Source organism: Dermacentor albipictus, chromosome 3, assembly GCF_038994185.2.
Source record: "Dermacentor albipictus isolate Rhodes 1998 colony chromosome 3, USDA_Dalb.pri_finalv2, whole genome shotgun sequence".
Lineage (NCBI taxonomy): Eukaryota > Metazoa > Arthropoda > Arachnida > Ixodida > Ixodidae > Dermacentor > Dermacentor albipictus.
Window position 1 is genome coordinate 71,584,407 of NC_091823.1, and position 7,465 is coordinate 71,591,871.

At 47.8% G+C, this 7,465-nt stretch overlaps 1 protein-coding gene across 1 annotated transcript in view; it reads right to left on the reverse strand.

Annotated features, from left to right (window-relative positions):
* The window catches only part of LOC135900696 (adenosine deaminase-like), a 43,576-nt gene extending 40,598 nt beyond the window's left edge, over nt 1-2,978 (reverse strand). The window contains exon 1 of the mRNA XM_065430237.2: nt 2,718-2,978. The gene's annotated coding sequence lies outside the window, so the exon portion shown is untranslated. The remainder of the gene's footprint in view (nt 1-2,717) is intronic.
* Between the last annotated feature and the right edge of the window lie 4,487 nt (nt 2,979-7,465).

Consider the following 7,465-nt stretch of genomic DNA (forward strand, 5'->3'; position numbering starts at 1 on the left):
CAACTTGCCGCAGGTGGGAACCGAACCCACCACCTTCGCATTTCGCCTGCGATGCTCTACCGATTGAGCTACCGCGGCGCTGTTTTCCCATCCACTTTATATATATATATATATATATATATATATATATATATATATATATATATATATATATATATATATATATATATATATATATATATATATATATATATATATATATATATATATATATATATATATATATATATATATATATACTCGCCCCCACTTGCCTCTGCCACCTTGCCTGACCTGTCTAATTAAGGACTTTTGTCCTGCCAAGTCGGAGCGGGCGAGCTGGACCTCCCGCTGCTCCACTGCGTTGCTGCTATTTGGCCTATGAGGGAACTTAGTGCACGCCCAGGTTACATGTATTAGGGTTGGTATGCCTCTGCACCAAGGGCAGTTGGCCCTATAGCGAATGGGATACACGGCGTTTAGCAACTTTAGATGAGGGAACACTCCAGACTGTATTTTGCGCTAATGGGTGGTCTCTTCCTCGCTAAGTTGTGAGTGAGGCGTGGGTATCTTCTGCGGACTCCGCGCTGATGAGCAAGGATGTCTTTGGCATTTAAATTTATGGAATTTTGAAAGTGATAGTGCGAGTGGTTGGGGTTAGAAGAGGATGCCGTCGCTCGGTTGGTAAACTCTCGAGCCAACGCGTTAGCCTGTTCGTTGCATTGTACCCCCGTGTGTCCCGGGCACCAGAGTATATAGGCGATGACGGCGGTCGAAAGATTTGGGAATTATCGCGAAGCTAGATGCATTCACGTGCCCTTGAGAAACATGGGACACGTCTCCCGGGAGTCCGTGACCACAACCGAGTCCTTTCGCGAACGCTCTACACGAGCGAGGGCAGTCGCCAATGCTAACATTTCGGCCGAGGTATGGGGATACCGCCGTGGCCGACGCGGTTATTTGCTGCTGGCAGATCGCGTTCACGACTGCCAGGGCGTACCACCTTTGGTAGCGCTGCCCGGTCGCCTCTGCACACGCATCTGCGCCCGTGTAGTACGTATAGTACCTAGGGTTATTACAGTACATGGATTTAATATGTTGTGCGCTGGCTTTGCGCCTTTCCTTGTTGTACTCGGGGTGCACGTTCTTGGAAATTGGAGCTACTGTAATTTTGGATCTCACCGAAGGAGGGAGAGGTACGGCCTGTTCGGTGAAATAAACGGGGTATGCTGGGATATTGAGTCGAGCCAATATTGCCCTACCAGTTTTCGTGAAGCTGAGGCTTTCCCTCTTTCGCATCAGAGTGGCCTGCCTGAGTTCATCGAAAGTATTATGCACTGCCAAAGTTAGCATTCGCTCCGTGGAGGTATAACGGGACAACATTTATTGCGCATATGGACGGCGGACCGCAATAAAGTGCAGATGTGTGTTTGCCAGCGTGGGATTGTTTCGAACGATCGACAAATTCAAGGCGCAACAGCTGCCGTCCGTCACGACTGCAGCCCTCTCACCTATACACTGAATATACTTTCAGCAGTCGGCCTATGTATATGCGGATGCTGATTTATGTACGGACGCGTGAGTTCTACGTATACCTAGCAACCCAGCCGCACAAAACACTCGAAAGAACTGCAGATTTCGCTCCACCTGCTCGTTTATTTTGTTTAACGATCACCGGTCCCTTGGTCAACCCAGGTGACTTCAACGCGCATCCACCATCTACGGGGAAGCACCAAGATCGGCTTCAGACGGTAGAACGACGGTAGCCCAATGTATACCTGCGGGGCACTTGCTTGGACTTGACTTTGGTTGCCCGGCGCTTTGCTACACGCCTGCTACATGCCTGCGTGCACACGCAGTGTTCACTCTCTCCCTCTTCTATTCCCCCTTTCCCTTACCCGTTGTAGGGTAGCAAACCGGACGCTCCTCTGGTTGATCCCCCTGCCATTCCTATCGTTGGTTTCTCTCTCTATGTTTGCATTCTTGTATCCCTCTATCGATCTCCCCTTCCTTGCTGCTCTGCTTTAGTGGTAGTTGGTTGTTTCATCAAGGCAATGATGAAAGGAAGGAAAGAAAAACTCTCACGCTGGTCGCACTGGCTGACCCGGCGACACCAACAGTGGGTGGTAAGATAAATCAGTAAAGGACAGGGTGTGAGGGTAAGAGAGAGCATAGACCGCCGTAGAATGTGTGTGTATATATATATATATATATATATATATATATATATATATATATATATATATATATATATATATATATATATATATATATATATATATATATATATATATATATATATATATATATATACATGCGGCTGGATTTATTTACGCATATTTTCTCCGCATATTAAGGGTTACGGACTGGATTGCAAGAGAAGGGAAGCCTAGCAGGGCACGGCAGTTAGGTGGGCGAATGAGATTAAGAAGTTTGCATGGACGAGAAACACGGCCACAATTAGCACACGACCGGGGCAGTTGGAGAAGTATGGGAGAGGCCTTTGCCCTGCAGTGGGCGCAGCCAGGCTGACGATGATGATGATCTTCTCCTATTTACTTATTCATCGACCGCGCGTGAAACGCGCGCAGGCGATAAGGCGACGGAAACTGAAGGACGCCGTGCGATGAATGAACGCGTGCCCGCTGACTGACGTCCGCGGCGCTAGCGTCGGGCCGTTGCCGGCAGCGAGCGCGATGCAACGCAAGCCGTCGGCGGCTCGACGAAGAAGCGCTTACCTGGCGAGTGCTGGGCGAGGCTTAGCGGCGTGTGCGCGTCCGACGGCGGCTGCGGCGCACTCCACTCGACGACACCGCAGAGCAACGCCAGCTATGCGCCGCCGAGGCAGCAGGTCGGACCGAGCGTGGAGCGGCGTCGGCACGGACGACGGAGCTTGCACTGACGGCTTCCCCGTCCGTTTCCATGGTTTTGCTCTGCTTCGCGTGACGTCATCGGAGGCGGCGAGCCGCCAGACGCGCTTCGACCGAGCTAGCTAGCGTTGCGCCGTTGAAGGAAACGAAGTCGGCTGCCGGGTTTCCAGACAATAACCACCTCCAACGCGTCCCATTATTTTCTTTTTATCGCTATATTTGTTGCTGTCGTTTCTTTCCTTTTTTTTTCTTAACCACTATCCTTGTTTTTATTTTTATTTAGTTACAATTTTGTGTCTGTCCCAAGCGACCGAAAGCACCGCCTTCTCTTCTTCCCCCCCCCTCCCTTTTCTTCTTCCCCGCACCCCCCCCCGCCTTTTTTTTACACTTCTTTCTTCTGTTTTCTTAAATGTCTTTACCCCAACCTTTCCTTCCAAACATCAAGAATCTCCTTCTCTCTCTGAAATGTCTTTCAACTCTTCAAAGTTGTCTAGTAAGCTATCGTGTTTTCTATTACGATTCTAACGAAATTATAAAGGCTTCCTACAGGGTGATCATTATTAAGGTTTATGGAATCTTTAAAAAAAAGACGCCTGTTCATGATTCCAGTTCTTGAGCTGGATTATTTGAAGAGGCAGGCATTACTTCTTTCACGAGAAATAGAAACGCATATCCAAGTAATTAGCAAAGGTCCCCTAAGTATATTTCGACTTAATTACTTTACGGCACGATTTGCAATTTACGAATCGTAGCCGGCGAGTTTTGCAAGGCGTATTCACTTGGAATGGATCTTCAGAATTGCACCAGTTTGCAGATACGCGTCGTAAAACTGGCCGTAAGAAATGTGCTGTTGTTCCGCTTAGTTTTCTAACAAAACGCTCTTTTATACATTGAAACATTGAAGCACAAACAGAACTGGAATGTAACACTCATAATATAACACTCATAACGAACACAAGAAACATAACTGGATTAAAACACTCATAATTTTCCCATAACACTATGGGAAATAATATCTCGAAACTGACGTTACCCTGGAAATTAAATTCAAGTGGATAGGTCTTGCAAGCACCCCGGCGACGAAGGCGAATAGCTGACGAAGGCGAATAGGGACACCCTAAACACGATGCTTCGTAAGGCAACGAAACAAGCACTGGGCATGCCTATTTACTCGTCCACTCAAAAACTGCTAGACATGGGCGTCCACAACACGGTGGAGGAGCTCATCGAAGCCCACCTCTCAAATCAGAGAATCCGGCTCAGTCACACGGAACACGGACGAGCCGTCCTACGCAAAATAGGATGGCAGATCGAGCCAGTACCCATCAAGACGGCCCTTCCGGAAGACTGGAAAACGATCATTCAGACGAAACCCCTTCCCCGGAACATGACGCCGGGCAAGGACGACGAGAGGCGCACCGCGCGAGCTAAAGCACTAGCCCGGAAGCTGGAAGAGAACCCCAGGGTCCTCTACGCGGACGCCTCGCTCCAGAAACACAGTGACCGTGCAGCGGTGGTGGTTACATCAAAAGACAGGCTGATCGTCAGCGCGTCCCTGAAGACAACAGACCCCGCAGTAGCCGAAGAAGCGGCCGTGGCCCTCGCACTCGCACAGCCGAGCGTGAACACCGTAGTCACAGACTCAAAGACTGCCTACAGAAGCTTCCGCAGGGGGGTAATCTCCTCCGCGGCCCGAGCCATTCTAGACAAGCACAAGCCTCCGGGAAGAGCCATAGAGCTCGTGTGGGTCCCGGCTCACTCGCAGGTAGCAGGCAACACCATCGCCGACTACCATGCCCGAGAAATGTCAATCCGGGCCGAGCACGAGCCGGCAGAGCTACCGCACCCGGTTACCAGCTTTCGGGACATTACCCGGATGTACCGAGAGGAAAGGTGCAGACTGCCAGAACCGCACCCCAAACTAACTAGGCAACAACAGACGATCCTGCGTCGAGCGCAGGCGGGATCGCTTGCGCATCCCGTACTGATGAACCGCATGTACCCTGCGGAACACGATATGTTCTGTCCTTTTTGCAGAAGAGAAAAGGGCACCCTGCCGCACGTCTTGGCAGAGTGCACAGAACTCAAGACCCCCCCTCCTCCCCTTCCCACCAACGCCCCCAATCCCCAACCCCTTGAGCGATGGGAGACCTTGTTATCCAGCCCCGCCCTACCGATTCAGCTCGCACTGACGGACAGGGGCCAGGAGCTGCTGGAAACATATGGGTCCCGTAACTAGGGAACCACCCCGTCTGGTGCCTGCGTGCACCACCGATTTATTTCGGGCCCAGCAAATGTTGCTTCATCATCACCCCGGCGACAATTCGTAACTTGCAGTATGTGCCGTAAGGTAACTAATTAAGAAGTCAATTAGCGTTTCTTTGTTAATTAGATAAATATGTGTATCGATTTATCATGCTATAATGCCCGCGTCTTTGACTAATAATCCAGCTCAAGGACTATAATCATGTTCTCTGCCACAGGAGAACTGAACACCCCGTATTGTTTCCATATAGAAATACGCAACTGACAACATACGGGATTATTGGAAATGCACTGAAGGTTTCGATGCAGTTTTCTTTCTCTTCTTCCTTTCTCGCATTTTCTTTTCATAAACTTTTTCTTTTTATTGTTTCCCTATTCCATATCTTTTTTTTCCGCATTCGTCATACCTGGTTTCCGTAACCTCCTGCGGTCGAGGCAGCCCGCTGTACGCATCGCAGTGCAAGTGCCGCGGCAATGCATTTTGTGCCATCCCATTGTGTGTCTCTACCAGTGCCTTGTACATCATATACGGCTCGGGAGGGTAGTTGCCTCGCTGCCTCGTGCGGGGTGCCATTCCATGTCTTTCGAAGCGCTATAAATGGCGGTCTGCTGGCTTGCGTCGTCCGAGATTACCGTTATTTCTTTTAAATGTACGGGTTTTTTTTTCTCTCTTTCTCTTTTAATGTCTGCGCTTTTTCTTCACGTTCTTTGATGCATCTCTCGCAACCTTACGACCTCACTCGAAAGTTCTGTTCTCTTTTTTTTTTTTCAACTTCTCCCATAACGCGACAGGAAGGGTTCGCCACGTCGTGCCATCGGCATGCAGCCTTTGCAGCGCTAGCTACCATACCGGCGCTGAGATTTTATGCGCCAGATACAATCGCGCCTCGGAGGTCAAATGTTTTGTTAAACGAAAACGGTCCGACCCGGTTACCAAAAAAATTCTATACGTAAACACCTCGTAGCAAACAAAAGCAAAGTCTCGCTGCACTCTACAGGCGACGACGAACGTCAAGCCTTTACGTATCTCTTTATTTTAGAATTTCGACGTACTCGCTATGCTGTTGATATCTGGGCGTTGCTGTAGCGCAGGTCAACGTGCTCACTAGCCAGAACAGCGGCTCATTTTCGCTCCACATTGATTTCGCAGACATGAAGCGTGAGTGATTGGCGAAGCGTAGTAGACCTAAGGACCTAATTAAGAAACGACAAAAAATGAGTGTCCAACTTGAGAGATACGATAAAATTCGCGGAATTGTCGAAACTGATCAACAAGGTGAAAATAAGGGATATTCGGAACTATAACGTGGGAAAGACTGAAGAGGCCGCAAAATATGGACGCAGCCTGAAATCGGTGAGAAAGAAACTTGGCATGGGACAAACCAAGATGTATGCACTAAAAGATAAGCAGGGTAATATCATCACCAATCTTGAAGATATTGTAAAAGCAGCAGAAGAATTCTATACTGACCTGTACAGTACCCAGAGGAGTCAGGATACCTCAAATAGAAACAGTAATGGACAGGATACAAGAACTCCTCCTATAACTAGCGATCAAGTCAGAAGTGCCTTGCAAGGCATGAAACGAGGAAGTGCGGCAGGAGAAGATAGAATAACTGTCGATTTAATCAAAGATGAAGGAGACATAATGCTTGAAAAATTGGCGGTTCTTTATACGAAGTGTCTATTGACTGCAAGGGTCCCAGAAAACTGGAAGAATGCAAACATTATACTAATCCACAAAAAGGGAGACGTTAAAGAATTGAAAAATTATAGGCTCATTAGCTTACTCCCAGTATTACATAATATATTCACCAAGATAATTTCCAATAGAATAAGGGCAACACTGGACTTTAGTCAACCAAGGTAACATGCTGGCTTCACCAAGGGATACTCTACAATAGATCACATCCATTTTAATAATCAGGTAATCGATAAATCCGCAGAGTACAATCAGCCTCTCTATATGGCTTTCATAGATTACGAAAAGGCATTTGACTCAGTAGAGATACCAGCAGTTACAGAGGCATTACGTAATGAAGGAGTACCAGAACGCTTATGTAAATACCTTGGAAAATATCTACAGAGGTTCTATAACTACCGTAATTCTACACGAGAAAAGCAGGAAGATACCTATAAAGAAAGGGGTCAGACAGGAAGACACAATCTCTCCAATGCTATTCACTGCGTGCTTGGAAGAATTTCAAGCTATTAAACTGGGAAGGCTTAAGAGTAAGGATCAAAAGCGAATATCTCAGCAACCTTCGCTTTGCCGATGACATTGTTCTATTCAGCAACACTGCGGACGAGTTACAACAAATGATTGAGGACCTTAACAGAGAGAGTGTACG